This window comes from Orbicella faveolata, unplaced genomic scaffold, assembly GCF_042242905.1.
Source record: "Orbicella faveolata isolate gen_17 unplaced genomic scaffold, um_ofav_v1 contig_34, whole genome shotgun sequence".
Classification (NCBI taxonomy): Eukaryota; Metazoa; Cnidaria; class Anthozoa; order Scleractinia; family Merulinidae; genus Orbicella; species Orbicella faveolata.
In genome coordinates this window covers 33,167,427-33,183,956 of record NW_028301563.1, presented here as the reverse complement: position 1 = coordinate 33,183,956, position 16,530 = coordinate 33,167,427, and the positions used below count along the sequence as shown (strand labels likewise).

The window sequence follows — 16,530 nt, the reverse complement described above, 5'->3', positions numbered from 1 at the left end:
GAGTATTTTGTGACACAACGTTGCAGATGCATCAAACAGAAGAAACCAAACACAGTCACGAAAGCACCTATGATGCACCTGATGACATCAGCACCCTTTGAAGTAGTTTCCATTGATTTTCTGCATCTGGACAAGAGCAAAGGTGGATATGAATATGTACTGCTGATTGTTGATAACTTTACCAAATATGCCCAAGCCTATGCAACGCGCAACAAGACGGCCCGCACTGCTGCTGAGAAGATCTACAATGAGTTTATCCCAAGGTTCGGTTTCCCAGCACGAATACATCACGACCAAGGTGGTGAGTTTGAAAACAAATTGTTCCACAACCTAGAACGTCTCAGTGGAGTTGCCAGCTCGCGAACCACTCCATACCACCCACAGGGCAATGGCCAGGTAGAACGCATGAACCGAACGTTACTCTCGATGCTAAGGACCCTCCCGGAGGAAAAGAAATCGAACTGGAAAGATTCCTTAAACAAGCTTATACATGCGTACAACTGCACAAGACACGAAACGACTGGGTTCTCGCCATTTTACCTGATGTTTGGCCGTTCCCCACGACTACCAGTTGATTTGCTGTTTGACCTAGACAACGACCTTCAACAGGGTGATTACCAGGACTATGTAAAGACGTGGCAAGCAGATATGAGACGGGCCTACGACCTAGCATCTAGGAACACCCAGAAATCGTCAGCCAGGAGTAAAGTGTATTACGACAAGAAGGCTTCCGCAGCAGTCCTACTCCCCGGCGACCGCGTACTTGTTAGAAACCTTTCAGAAAGGGGAGGACCTGGAAAGCTCCGTTCACACTGGGAAGAGCAAATTTATGTAGTTGAGGAACGCATATCTGATAGTCCAGTCTATCGAGTAAAGCCAGAACTTGGCCGTGGGAAACAACGAGTATTACACCGTAACTTGCTACTTCCTTGTGATGCTTTACCACTGCCTAAACCAACGAGAGCATCATCCAAGACCACCCAACTAAGACCTAGAGTGCCACCTCAGCCTGAAGACATTGGAGAGAGTTCCGATGATGAGTATGAGATGAACACACTGTCCTCTCCAGTCAGCCATGAAATAGCCTTTCCGGCGGAAGTAGACACCCCTCCTATGGACCCACAGGACCACTGTGATAATGAAGATTGTGCCACTATGTCAGATACTAGGGACCAACCGGACCCACAAGTGGACACTGGTGACTCATCAGTGCCAAATTCATTCGTTCTAGATGTGACTGATATGGCCCCTGAGGAAAGTGACAATTCAGATTCAGAGGAACACCTAGAGGGAGCTACGCGACCTAGAAGGGAGAGACGACCCCCTCGGATTCTGACTTACAGTCAGATGGGGGTACCCGAGTACCAACGTTTAAACCCAGTAGTAAACGCAATTCAATGCCCTCAGGTGATACTTCCCTACCAAGTCATGGCCAACTGGCTTGTACCTCACTGCCGGTGTGTTCACTGCACCCCGCACATCCCATTTATTCCACAGCTGCAGTATATACCACAGCCCATATGGACAAACCAGTAATGAACATTCCTGAAGTCACAACTGATTACTCCGAGTATTAACCATGGACAAGCAGACCTGTTGCTCGCCTTCTGTGACTTAACTCATAAGCGAAATTTGTGTTGGATTTTCCCTCTAGTTACCAACTGTTAAAGACAAAACCTGCGGATAATGGAACTGCCACAATAAGTATTCAGTTTGAAACATGATGAGAACTGACGTTCCCTCCTAACCATTGTTCTTTTTGGTTTTGTATTTCCTGTTATAATGTCGGGACGACATTTCTGTTGGAGGGGAGTGTGTTACAAGTAGAACGTGAGGGACTGGGCCCAGCCCCAGGTTACTTATTATTATGGGATCGAAAATCCCACGCGTTGGAGAGAATGAAAACAAAACGAGGATCGATGAGAAAACGTGTTGTCATTGTAGTTTTGTAGTAGTTCCTGTGCGAGATTGAGTAGAGTGTAACAGCTACTTGGCTAATTGCCATTCTTCTAGCTCGGTATTCAAAATTTTCATTATGTCTGGCTGGGAGTTTTATGAAATAAAGTCGATCTTGCTAGCAGTGAAGAGCGGATATTTTTTTCCCAGGAAAGTTAATTATTAATGGTAATTGACGTGGGAGCACAGAATCAGTGCTTGGGAAGTCACATATTAAATTTCCAGTTAAAGTGTCGTTGGGTACTCCTGATGGGGCCACTAAATAATTGAGCTGTGACGAGAGAACTTATGCAAGGTTAAAGATTGAGTGTTTGTATGGATCTGAGACAATCAGGAAGCCTCTACTTTTAGGCTGGTGTCCGATGAAATTCCACCGTGTTTATTAATTAATTGTGGTTATCTTAGCTTGTTGCATTTTGATGATGCACTAGGCACTCACGTAGACTAGTTAACATAGTATTGGGGAAGTGTTTAAGGGGGTAGAAAAGAACGGTTTTCTATTTTCTTCTTTCTCGCAGTTTTATAGTTTGTCAGTTCATGAATGATTAAAATCATGCTCTAGGTTAGGCCGTATTTTTTTTTTTTAGAAGCTCTTTAAATTTTGTACCCGTGCCATGAGCGCTCGCCCCTTTAATCAGCTTGCATTGCTGCATTTTTTATCGTCACGCATTTTAATTCAATTCTTTGACATTTTTCTTGCTAGAGTGATTTTATTTAACCCGTGAAATATAGCTAATATTCAGTCCAAAAAGTCAAAATTAACGCTAGAAAACTAGGAAATTATAATCTAATAGTATGATCTAATTTTATAGCAACTGTTTTACGGGTTAAGTAAAATCACTCTGAGATTGGCACCCTGAAAAGATATTGAAACGTTCCAAAATTGATCCGAAATCCTCTTAGTATTATTGCAGCCTAAAGAATAACAGACACGCTGTGATAGAACAGTCTTTGACCTAAGAATGCCCATTTATGGACAGTTTTCTGAGAAAATATAAAAATAGTAGTCGCAGTTGCAGACAACAGTCTCTCGTGAAGTGATAGAGATACATTTTGGAAGACATTACTTATTTTAAAAGCCAGAAATAGAGCACATATTTTCGAAGCTCAGTGAAAGAAAAGAAAGCACTTTATGACGTCGACTGCATAGTTTAAGGAGTTGTTTAGCTTACGAACACATGTAATTTTTAACTTGATTGAAACCTCGATAACAAAGTGACAAGGGATCGACTTACTAGAGAAATCATTTGCTCGCTGTAACGCGTGTTCAGCGATATGATAAAGCATAGACCGAACCAGAAGGCTTTTGGTTATTATGTCTCAATTGAATTTTGAACTGTTATTAATTGGGCAAAGAGAATCTTCGAGCATTTCCCGGTAAGCTAAGGCAGTTCTTCTCACGACATCCTGCCCGGGCGAACTGTTAAGCAGGCTATTTATATTTCTCCAAGATCTTTTGTAATAAGATCCGGTTGCTTTTCTTTACCGAATTTTCGTTGTCTTCTGTTCGTCATTGCTCGTGCTATAACCCCGCTTGCTGTCGATCGTTTTATTGTTGTTGTTGTTGTTTTTAAATCGACGGCAAGTAAGCTCGTACGAGCGGTTTCCTCCCGTGGAAGGCGACAGTGTCCAAAGTTGAGTGTCATGACGCCAAGAAAAGCCTTTTGTGGTAGTTGTTAACATCACTTTCATTTGTTAACGGCTTTAAATTTCTGACGCACGACGTCGAGAGCTAAACAAGTCAACTTGAAATCGTTGTTAAGTCGTAGGCAAGTTTTGATGCAAAATTTAAAATAAAAGAAAGTTTTAAACTTTTACTTGCTATAAAAGTTAAGGACACTTGGTGATAAATTACATGGCCAACCGTCACGCTACGATCGCTGAGATAGAATTGAGGTCTATCTCAGCGATTGTTGACACAGTGATCACTCTGATCACCGTCTGAAGAGTTGTTTCCATATGTTGTACCGAAACAAGTTCAAGACTTCATTGCAAACTTTAAATACAACTACTACGATTTCCCTAAAGGCGGGTTTCACAGAGGCAATTAGATACGACTACCATGATTTCCCTAAAGGCAGGTTTAGCGGAGGCAATTAGACCTTGACAATTCTCAATAACAGTGATAAAAAAGATTTCTTTTCGCCTAGATAAGAACGAACACAAACACAAAACAACGCGTTATTTTCACCCTGCTCTATTTTATTGTTACAAGCTTTTATAACGGTGTGCCTGACACGTATTTATTTTCTACGTTAGCACTCTCAAAAGACAATTCATAATTACTACAAATAAAAAAAAAAAAACAACAAAAAAATGCATACTCTATCATACTTTCTCAATATCCTTTTTCTAAATCCCCTTTACTTGAATAAGATAAGAAATCAAAACCAGCTGGAATCCTGTAACTTGCAACTTATCCTGGTATGATGTTCGTGGAATTCAATCAATTGAAACTCAGCATCAAGATTCTCCTTCTTAAGGGATAATTTCACGGTTCAGTGCGTGTACAAGTTGTAGCGTGACTATAAACTACTACCTTGTTCATTTTTTTTACTGAGCCACATGTAGTTCAGCAACTACAGACTATAATTTGTGAAACCAGAAAGACTGATGCCCAAATTTTATCAAGATGTCAGCGGATTTATCAAGCAAAACTTCGAATTCAGTTTAGTCAGTTAAACGTTAAATTTTTTCATTCGGCGGCTAAGGTCTTACTCTGGACACACACACACGTTATCTACTTTTATTCGATTGGTGGATAAACAATAAAGGTATTAATTAAAACATAGAGTAAGAAATTCTAATGAGAAACATTACTGCTATCACCGTGTTACTGTGACTGAGGGGAAAGTCTGAAAGGAAATTCAGTTCTCGCAGAAGTCAGTAGCTCGGCTACCGTTAGAGCTTGTTATAACATGGAGCCATGAAACTATCCTTTAATGGCAATTACCAAACAAGTAAGCCGCTCAAAGTAAACTGTTTATCTTCGACTAAGGATACGTGACTACTCAATTTTGTACTAACCTATTGATTGACATATCATCGGCGATATTGAAATTTTCTGATTATATTGCGCTTCTATAATTTACCAACAGTTTCTATATATACTTGAATAATTGCAAAGGTTTAGTTGCTCTGTACAGGGTGTGTGTAAAAAACTAAGACTGCAAGCACCGCGATTTCTTCAGGTAGTTTCATAGAAGACTTCGACTTCGTCAGGTCGGAAATTGCCACTACCCGCCAGGAATGATTGAGCAAAGGAGGATCCATAGCTGTTGCCAGGTGGCGGCTGTAGGTGTGTCCAAGGTTATAGGCGTATGAGTTGGTGTTTGATGCAGCGTTGTTGGCAATGTAAATATCGTGTCCTCCTCCAAATGTTGGTCCATAGGAAGAGCAGCTGTAGATGGAATATCTTCTCCGATAACTATTCTGTCCTGTTTGATCCAGCTTTAGTGGCTGCCAACCAGGCTTGTTAACCAATGAGAAGAGAAAGGCTGCTGAATCGTAGTGCCATGAACAACTGTAACCTAATTTGAAATACACAATGGAAAAAAAAGTCCAACATCAATTATGTTTACTGACACTTTGGACAGTTTAGTAACGACGCATTACCGACAACGTTAATTTGATTGGCCCGCAAAATTTGACTGTTATTCCTGGCTTGGCATTATTTCTTGTAGTGCTAATCTTAAGTTCTCGGGTTCCTTTATGTTAATTGTCTCCTAAGTTTTTAATAATTTCAATTCTGGGGTAAGCAAGCCCGGTGCGAGACTGGAAACAGCTGCCCCAGTTCCAGACTGAACATGATCTCCACGCCCTGTTTTATAAATTTCATAAAATTAATATCGAGCTTTAAAGCTGTCAGTTAGCCAGGAACACCATGCCATATAAAAATGCAGGTGTTTCTATCGGCCTGTTTGTCTCGATGAGTAATCCAGAAAATTCTTAATATCATTGACTTATTTGCCTTTTTTGTTTCCTTGCTTAATGATTCGAAGCGGTTGTACCGCTTCCTATAAAGTTCTTCCATCCCGATATCTCTCTAAAACCGTCACGAATCAGAAAAGAGGCACGTAAACACAGCAAGTAATACACCATGGAAGTAAGATAAGGCATTTTGTTAAGAATTTTCTCTAGCACTTAACTATCCCACATCATATTGTAAATATTTCTTTTTTCAATTCTTTTTAAAACTCGTTTCCCATATTTCTCCGTGATCGCTACTGCGAAATATGATCACGGCTGACTCTCAGCTTGCGCTTGGGTTGTCTGTGATAAGATGAAATTGATCATGTCACTTACTCCACGAGAGACTTGTGTATCCTCCAAAAATATATTTTCCAACACGGATGATTGTGACAGTTGGACCTTTGCCGTCACAGTTTGAATGGAAGGTAGAGGAAGACCAGCCATTTACAGTTGCCCGGTAACAGCGATTCCAGTAAGAGGATTGGCGAGTCACAGGCTTCAACCATTTATCCAGCCATGTCAAAAAATTCTGGCTGTTTCCCACAATTCTGGAATATTTAAGACCCGCTGCAAAAATAACATATAAGAACGTTCTTTGGATCAATTTTGTACTTAGCACTTGTTTTGGTGGACTATGTTGAAAGTTGGTTTTGCTAAGAATAAATATCACTGCCATCTTCACCAGTTATAAGATGACCATCATTGCTTGGACCCTAAAATGTGACGCTAACTAAACTGGATGCACTGTTTGTTCGGAAAGATATTTTATATGTGGTGGTTATATTCCACCGTGCAACTTAATTTTTTTTTTCCTGGAATATCTCGTTTTAAATTTTGGGTCGCAGTGATCAATACTCTTAATAGATGATTTTAAATCCTGAACAGGAAAATATTCGGAGAGTATTTATCAGGAAAACGTAATATCATTACCAACGCTCCGCGCCGACGTCAGAATTCTCAATGGAAAAACCAGCGGCAGATAAAGTCACGAAATTTGACAGCTTTTGTAAATATTGAAATTTTGAAAAGTGTTTTTAATTGTTTAAGTCCACGTGGGCTCTTTTAGCTCCACACCCCACCCCTGTCCTTTCTAAGTGTTGTTAATGTCAAAGCGTGCCGTAGTAGCGAGGAGATAGCAAACAACATTACTACGTCGTGTCCTTTTTTTTATTTTCAGAAGTCCTTCCAATATGGCAAACTGATCCAAGATGGAAAGGAGAATTCTGATTGGTTCCTTAATTAGTTTGGCGTATTGCTTTTCTTGAAAACAGTTTTACAAAAGAAAGTAGTTTGTTGGGTTTGACGAAGTCTGAGGTTTTTGATTGCTTTTTAGACATCATGTTTGGTGGACAATTTGAGCTTAATTCTAACTTCTTCAGCCTGAATTTAAATACAGTTAATGTAAAATACTAACCTGCCGCGAAGTGGGTGCATGTTTTCCCATCTCCTACGTACGGATGGTTACACGTACATGTGTAGGATCCTACAGTGTTTGTACATGAAGCTAAACGGTGGCAGTCGTGTACACCGCTGACGCACTCATCGATGACTGGGGGAATGAGAAACACGGCAAAGTTAGTAAACAAACATAAATTATGTTGAACATGTTCACCAAAAGTGCTCTATATGTTCTTGAGTAAGGTGTTCTTGTGCGTATTGATGTAAGTACTACTTTGTGATAATACGTCTGAACTCATTTCGCAGTGTTGTTGTTGTTCTTGTTTTCAACTGATAACTTTGTAGTTCTTGTTAAGTGAAAACAACTTACCAGTGCAATTTTTGCCATCGCCTGAATATCCAAGTTTACACGCGCAAGTGTAAGATCCACGAGTATTGTTACAAACTGCATTCACATCACAGCTATGAGAGTTTGAAGAGCACTCGTCTATGTCTGAAACAAGATTAAAGGAGTAACTATGGATAAATGTTGAGTTGTCGTTAGTTTGACCATTTCACCAAAGAAGCAAACAGCTTGAGGATAGTCCGTCGAAAGTTTACGGTAAGGACAGTATCTTTTAATGAACATGATAGATTTATTTTACTTTCCACAATCTCTGTTTATTCTTAGCTTTTGAACAATTGATATTACCAAGGTTCTAAGCCACTGGCGCCGGCTTCGAAATTGTTTAAATAATTTACAGTTATTACAGGGTTGAACTCTTCCCTATCAGTATTCTCATTGCACAAGAGCGGTTGGTTACAGTTTTTCTTAACCCGTCAATGGAGGACAAATTTCATGGTTGTTGAAAATAAAGTGTGCGTCATTACATTCACAATCAACATCAGATTTATTCATCTCTATTTTTTTAAACTGGCGGACGGGGGGGGGGGGGGGGGCAGAAGTTGTTTGTTTGTTTGTTTGTTTCTTACCATTACAAGTTTGTCCGTCTTCGGTATATCCCGCTCTACACTTACAGGAATATGAGCCCACGGTATTCACACAATCTGCATTCACGTCACAATTGTGAGTGCTGGTAATGCACTCCTCCAGGTCTGCAAAAATTACATTTGAAAACAAAATTGAAATAGATATCAAATAAATAATATTAAAACGAATTATTTTGAGAATTAACTATAGATCCCGTTTGGGTGCGCAAGATGATCCTACAATAATTTTTTTTTGTAGAGATTTATCACCTGTAAAACAAGTAAAATTGAAGCAGTTATCGCATGGCACGTCATTCCAAGTGTATCCATGCCTCACGCCAAGAGTGTGCACACAGTCTTCGTTGTTCCAGTTGTTTGGTTGTTTTGGAGCCCAGAACCTAAAACTGCTAATTTCTTTGTTTGTCCACACAAAAGAGCCTTCAACACTGCGGTCATTCAGCCCTATCCATGATCTATCGCCAGCATGACGGTGCTGAATAAATACGTTTTCCTCCTGGTTGTGCACTGTAACCAGATCAGAGTTCATCTCAGAGCAGTTTGACTCAGCAGTCAACCACGTGGCGCATGCGGGGCTTGAAAAGTAGCAATAACCACCAAAGTAAGTCCATCCTGGCTGGCAAATGTCTGTAGATGTAAACAAAAATAACTCCATAAAAAGTAAGAGAAATCATTAAGAATGTCTTGAGTGCTTTAAAGGAAATCGTTGCTTGTCATGTTTCTGCAAAGCCCTCACATGTTCTGGCATTTTTACTCCTGACTGAAATTTACTTCTGACCATCAAATTCAAGAATAGGCTGCTAAGATCTTATTTTTAACAGCGTAAGAGACAGAAGTTACTAAAATATGAATACTAAATGAGCTAAACTACTGATCTAGACATTAGTAAAATTAACGATGAATTATTTTTTCCGTACCTGAAAGGACAGTGTATGAGATAGACAGTGGATCATACTTTGTGTCGTACAACTCTTTTAAACAAACTCGCACACCGGTCGTATTGATGTACTGCAAAAAATAGAACGAAAATAATCAGTGGTCTTCTGAACTGAAGTCGAAAAGATAATTTTCACAACGCTCACGGTGATATTCTGAAATATTATTTAATCTTCGGAAGAAAAAAGCAAACTCATACCTCCCTTGGGTTTTCGTTCTAGTAAGACATATCAATAACATATCATTTGCATCTAGTAGGTATCCCTCAACTTTCTGTACAACAGGAAATGTTTTTGTCGATTTTGACTTTGGCTGTCTTTGAGACGCCATCTTGTATTTCACGATTTTCCCGGTATTCAATTTGATGGAAAATAACGGATGTAAAAGGGTACGATACTAATTCTGCATTGACTTTTAAGAAAATTGGAAGAAACCAAGAACTCTTTCAAATAGACGAGACTTAGTTCGACTGGCGTGTCAAAAATGCAGTTGCTATGGAAATGCCTAAAGAAGCGAAGAAACAGAATTACCTCCACCCAAGCAGTTATTCCATTGTGTACTGGCTGTCGATTTCCACCGCTAGACGAATGGTTCGCGGAAACGAACACATTCGGGGTGTTGTTGTACTTTTCAGTAAAGTGGATATCCTAAAGAAAAACTCTCATTAAGTAAACGGGGTGTTATTCAACTTTGACCACTAGCAAACTGAATTTTGCAATAATCTACTGAGTGAGTATTGTTTAAATTGACGCTGTTCTGTAGGATTAATTATGAAGGACAAGGAGGTGAAAGCCAGCGCCCGGGCAGACAAGTGGAGATGGCTGAACGACTTAGCAGAGGAAGCTGAGACAGCAGCCAGAAACAACTGCAGTGGTGACCTGTACCAGCTCACTAGAAAGATAGCTGGACAAGGAAGGAATGTGACTACCATCAAAGATAAAAAGGGCAAGCGGCTTGCAAGTGAAGACGAAGTCTTAGAAAGGTGGAGGGAACATTTTGAGGAAGTTTTGAATGTACAACGACCTGACAACCCCTGCCAGTGATCGATCAAGCACCTGGGGTCATCACAAGCATCGATACTGGTGACATCTCAGTTGCTGAAATTAAGAGAGCGATCCACCGTCTGAAGAATGGCAAGAGTCCAGGGATTGATGGCATCAGTGCCGAATTGCTCAAGTGTTCCAAGAAGGATGCTGTGAAACAACTCCACTTACTTATTAACGATATCTGGAAAAAACAATGTGTACCAGACTGGAAGAAGTCACTCATAGTGAAAGTGCTGAAGAAGGGTGACCTCACTCAGTGTGGTAACTATCGCGGTATATCCGTACTCTCCGTACAAAGCAAAATCCTATGCAGGGTCGTCATTGACAGATTGAAAAGCGGCGTAGACGAGATGATTAGGCAGGAGCAGGCAGGATTTCGATCTGGAAGGGGAACCTCTGAGCAAATCTTTGCTCTTCGGAACATCCTTGAGCAGTACCAGGAATGGCAAGCACCAGTGTACATTAACTTCGTTGACATTTCGAAGGCTTTCGACTGCATTATCAGAGAGGGACTTTGGGATATTATGGGGCAGTATGGCATCCCTGACATCTTTATCAGGACTTTTCAGGCAATATATCATCAAAACTCAAGCTGCGTCACAGAAGGCGGAAGGTATTCTAGCTGGTTCGAAGTGAAAAGTGGCGTGCAGCAAGTGTGTGTGTTGTCTGGCTTCATCTTTGTCTTGATCATGGACTGGGTCATGTGGCGCACAAATGTTAGGAGACGCGGCTTGAGACGGAAATTCACATCAGTCCTAGAAGACCTGGACTATGGTGATGATGTTGCTCTAATCTCAAGCAGATTTGCTGATCTCCGGGAGAAGACCGATAGGCTAGCAGCCACCGCCGGCATTGTTGGGCTTAAGATCAACCCGCGCAAAACAAAGACGCTTAGGATGAACCACAGATACACGGACTACATCAAGATAGAAGGTGAGGAGGTGGAAGATGTGGAATCCTTCGTGTACCTAGGTTCAGTACTCGACAAACTTGGCGTCGCAGAAGCAGACGTCAAGAGGCTACTAGCACTAGTGAGAACTGCATTCACCAGACTTCAGAACATCTAGAGGTCAGGCAGATTCAGCCAAAAGACCAAGTTGCGCATCCTGAGCTCGAACGTCATGTCCGTGCTGTTGTATGGAGCCAAAATGTGGAGGATGACAGCAACTGATCTCAACAAACTGGATGTGTATCAGCGCACATGCCTTAGGAGAGTGCTGAGGAGATTCTGGCCCAGCCATTTGAGTATCGAAGAGCTGTACGAAGCCACAGGGAGTACGCCGGTGTCAGTCCTTATACGAGTGAGAAGATGGCGATGGTTAGGGCATGTATTGAGGAAAAGTCCTGACAACATCTCGAGGACTGCGTTGACGTGGGCACCTCAAGGTAAGAGGAAGCGAGGTCGAGCGAGGGAGACGTGAAGAAGAACCGTGAAGAGAAAAAGGAACAAGTTGGGATGGCATACATGGGGAGCTGCCTCAGATCGGGATGGGTGGCGTGATCTTCTGGCCGGCCCCAAGAGTCCTCATAGGCCCACTGAGGGTGAGTGAGTGAGTGTTCTGTAGGATCTGTACACTAATTCTTGAAATTTTTAGAAAAGTAATTCTAGGCAAGCTCTCTAGTATACGTAAGACGAAAAAGATACCAACCTTGCAATAGGCATTGTTGTAATCTGCAGGTGGATGTTGAGCGTTAGCAAAATAGACTGAATCATGTTCTGTAAAAAGAGGCTTGCGGAGAGAACAAAATGCCAACCATTTCTAAACGACAAAAATAAATAAATGTTAACTAGAAAATTGAGAAATAGCATTTTTTCGAAAAATTAAGTGAGATAACCATGAGCAAACGTCTAAATCAAGATTCTATTTCATCTTAATATGTGCCGATGTTAAAGTATGCTAGAGACTTAGCTACCAATGCTAAAGACCAGTGTTAAGAGGCTAAAGTAAGTGGCAAAGATCTCTCAGTACCTTATGTTTCGTGCATAAAAGAAAGGTGTAGACACTTACAGTATAAACATCGTCGTGAGATCCTGCGTAGTTCTGAAGCTCTCTCAAACAAACTTTAAACGAGGATTGCGTGACGTCTTCAGTCCACACACTGGCAGCGTCACGCTTGAGTCCTGCACGATAGTGCGCTGCGGTAACAAACACTGAAGGTATCACTGAAAACTTTCCCTGCATAGAAAACAAACAAAACACAAGTTGTTACTGTTGATGTTCCTTTTACTCATGCTACTACTGTTGTTGTTGTTACCTTACTGCTGTTTAACATTAGCGAAGATTTGAAAATCTAGGGATGGCTAATGCTCTAATGGCTAAGTGATAGCTGACATTTTAGGTCCATTAGTCCAAAGGATATCATATCACATTGAAATAAATCCGATAACTGTAAACTATTCAAAATTATTCTTCGGGAACTTGAGTTGTAAAATGAAACGAGAAAGTACTTACCGATGGAAAATTGACAGATTTGCAAGTCGTTCCAGTCCACCATTGTGATATCCGTTCTTCCCCGGCAACACCACCCACTGGAGCCCCTTGGTACGCCATCCAATCAACTGTCACGTTAGCTTTTGATTTCCGCTCATTGTAGCCCGCCGCCATCACACACGCAGTGAATCGATCATAACTGACATTCTCAACCCACGATACAGCGGCATCATGTACATATGACTTGTCACTGGTGTCAATATGATTGACAGTGATCTGGACTTCAAGTGGTTTGTCAGGATAAAACGCATAAGGCTTGAGGCGAATTACTTCACAATGAGAATATCCGAGTGAAGGAATGTGTGGCATGTGACGGCGACCTCGCTGGAAAGGAAATCCTTTAAGAAAATAACAGTACAAAACACAAATCAGTACAAAAAAAATTTTAATTAACTTCCCAGGTTTTTTCATCGTAATCATCATCATCTTCTTCGACATCGTCAAAAATTTCAGAGTAAAACAATTTCTAACCTTCACAACTACCAGGGTGTTGCACAGAGAAATTCAGTCGCTGAATGCACATTTCCTGTCGAAACAAACACTCATTGTCGTATGTTGTGCCATTTGATGAGCAGACTGGTTCTTGGTAGGATGGACAACTGTCAACAGCAACGCAGCGAGCATCATTTGGTCCAAACGCTTTACACAGGCAGTGATAATGACATGTCACGTCGATGCAAGGATCCAAGTCTGGCAAGACATATAAACAATTGTCACGAAACGATCTGATGTTGTTTTAGTACACACTTGCTTGGTAGTTATACACACTTCCGCCCTCCCAGTGTGGGTTTGCAAGCTTTTACAAAGATAACTCCAATGAGCAACATCGCAGAGGAGGAAAATGCATACAGGAAAGAGAATGCTAAATATACCAAGTGTTTTTTCTATCTCCAGATGGAATCTTTTTGCCTACCTCCAGTGACCATGTAGTCGACAGTGATAACATCTTTATTGTTGGAGTCGCTGTTGTAATTCTTCACACACACTTGCGCATCAGTTGTAGATGTATGCTGAATAAAATCAAAGATGAATTAAACCCGGCCTGGTTCAAGTTGCTATACCACCCGATTAGTTTTAAAGAACTCATATAAACGAGTTAAAGTGAAACTAAAAGTTACTGAAATCGCTTTGAAACGGCCCCAAAGCAGCATAGAAACACAAGTAACAAACAGAAGAGTTAACCTAATTGTTTTTATTGTTTCTATATCTCGAGCTGTTATATGTATATGTTCCCATACAAACTGTTATATTTACGTTGTTACGCAATGTCATATAAAGTTCATGGGTCCCGAGGAACTTGGGATATTTGTGCCATTACCTGAGTGTTTGCGAAAATCGCACAAAGATCACAACAGGTATTCCTTACCTCAACCCAACCGGTGACAGCGTTACCACGTGACCCAGAAAGGTTAGCTTTGTTGTTGTTGTCAGTGCGTTTTGGCGTCACTAACACAACAGGACGAGCATAAAATGGTTTTGTGAAGTTCACTGTCTACAATGTAAAAGAAAAAAATAATTTAATATCGACTGTATTTCCGCGAGTCTCTTTTAGAGGTAAGGTTGATAAATAATTCGTATTGGTATTTATAATGCGCTGATTCTAATGTTTAGATTTGAAATCAAAGCGGGTTTGATTTGAACAGGGCCGACCTGCACCGTTTACAAGGGTCTTCATGATTGGCCAAACGAAACAATAGGTATACAACACAAACAATGCCCCTAGCCCTAGAAACAAAAGAGGTACAGATTAACAAGAATGAACCCAAATAGAAGTTTTAATGAGTTACAGGTCATCTGTTTGAACAAGAGGAAAAGTATGTTTGATCAATTGATCACCGAAAATGAAATTGGGTCTCAGAAACTATTTATGACAGATTCTGTGGGCCCACAGTTCAAATAGGTCCATGTTAACAGTCAATTTTAACTTCCTCCATTGTTATGATACCATTGCTGTTGTTGCCCTTTTGATGCCCTATTATAAAGAGGATTTAGATAAGAAACAATAATGCCGCGGGCTGGCAATAATTATTCTTACTTGACAGAAAGCGTAGTTATCCTGATCAGATGGTGAGTTTGTATTGGTAAACACGAGACTGTCGGTTATGGTAAAATTGTCAACACTCAGATTTGTAAACGCCATCCAATTCTGCAGAAAAAAAAGAAAGAAATTGTAGATAAAACCTGGCAATTATTAAAGAGATAAAAACATGCACAATTAAGGACTGTTTTAACCAACGTAGAAGAGTACATGAAATTATCGGCAAGATACGCAAACCCAGTAAGAAGTTGATAATTAGCCTTTTTTCAGGAAAAAATCTATAAAAGAAACAACTCTCCTTGTGTTTGCATTCAACTGCTTCCAGTCAACGCTTTCTACCACATGGTTTCTACAAGTAGCTTGAGGTTTATTAAAGAGCTAACAAACACATATTTTCTTTGTATTGTTTTCTTTTGAAAGCCAACGATTGATGTTTCATACTGGTACAAAAAAGACTCATCTGGAACAGCTTGAAAATGGAAGATGATCAGGCACGTCACAGGGGAAGTTGACCTCTGATATATTTGGTAACATCATAACGCATGTAAAAATTTTAGAATGCTGCTCTTTAGTCAGGGGTCATCATGATTTTCATTCAACTTTGATGAAGTGTATATCTTTGGCAGAGCATGGTTCATTAGACTGACGACTGACAGAAAACGAAATTTAAATTTACTCACTATCTTTATGCCTTTATGGGGTCCATCGAAAATCTTTGCTTCTCTGAGACAAATTTTGAAATTGTCCACGCGCAACTCCTCCACCCACACGGCCATGGCATCCTGAGGTCTCTTGGGAACTTGGTGGCTAGCAGTTACAAATATGGTTGGTGGAGTAGAAAACCGCTGAAATGAAATAACGAGAGAAGTTAGATTAGTAAATTAATCGAGTGCATGCCTGGGTGAATGACGGCATGAACAGATCAGCGAATATGTAAATGACCAATAATGAGAGAATGCGTGAATGCTTGTTTGAGCCATCAAATGTTCTGGCATTTTAAAAATACAAAATGCCTCAAATAACAAATTAATATTTAACAGTGAGTCACGCAACACGTTACACGCCGCAGAAAGTGTAAATATTTTCACAATCAGAGTCCGCCGAGGATATTTTAATTAAAAGGGAACAATACGCTTAAATCCGAAAACTACTAATCAGCTTATTGTTAATCGGTTTTGATCTTTTGCATTAGGAATATTTGCGTTTGATGAGGAAAAATAATATTTTTAGTTAGTCTCAATTGATAAATTAAAAACGCTGTTTAATTTCAACAATTTTCAACATAGTGACATTTTACTCATGTTTTTCGATTGCATTGACATGAAAAGTTTTCTGTTTAGGCTTAGTCTTATGTTTTTCGGACTCTTTATTTGAATTACAAGGCAATTGTTCTACTTAAGGCAACTTCTTTTCAAGGGAGGTGGCTTTTTAGTGTTTTTCTTCAGTTATTGAGAAATATTCCGTATTCAGATATTTATCCCCTTAAAAAATATTTGTTTCGAAGACTTTCTGCTGCATTTTTACGCTATATTTTGATGGTTAGCATTTGCACAAGTCATGTTTTAAATTGACAGATGATTGACAATTTGCAGTAAGGAAAATTGATTGCCCGACTCGTGATTTCCATGTTAAATTTCACGCGAGAAACCGATATCGCACAAATCGCGAAGTGAAGCGAGCTCGAGAAAGCGTAGCGAGAAAGCAC

General features: G+C 40.2%; 1 pseudogene across 1 annotated transcript; it reads right to left on the bottom strand.

The window, feature by feature from the left end:
- Positions 1 to 5,104: 5,104 nt before the first annotated feature.
- Positions 5,105 to 15,665, bottom strand: LOC149105858 (uncharacterized; annotated as a pseudogene). Its single transcript, XR_016201490.1, has 14 exons — positions 15,506 to 15,665; positions 14,823 to 14,933; positions 14,154 to 14,279; positions 13,701 to 13,797; positions 13,259 to 13,477; positions 12,749 to 13,125; positions 12,305 to 12,472; positions 11,945 to 12,055; positions 9,780 to 9,896; positions 9,231 to 9,321; positions 8,566 to 8,940; positions 7,697 to 7,819; positions 6,262 to 6,495; positions 5,105 to 5,486 (listed from the first exon to the last, which is right to left on the bottom strand). The product of XR_016201490.1 is annotated as an uncharacterized LOC149105858 (transcript).
- Between the last annotated feature and the right edge of the window lie 865 nt (positions 15,666 to 16,530).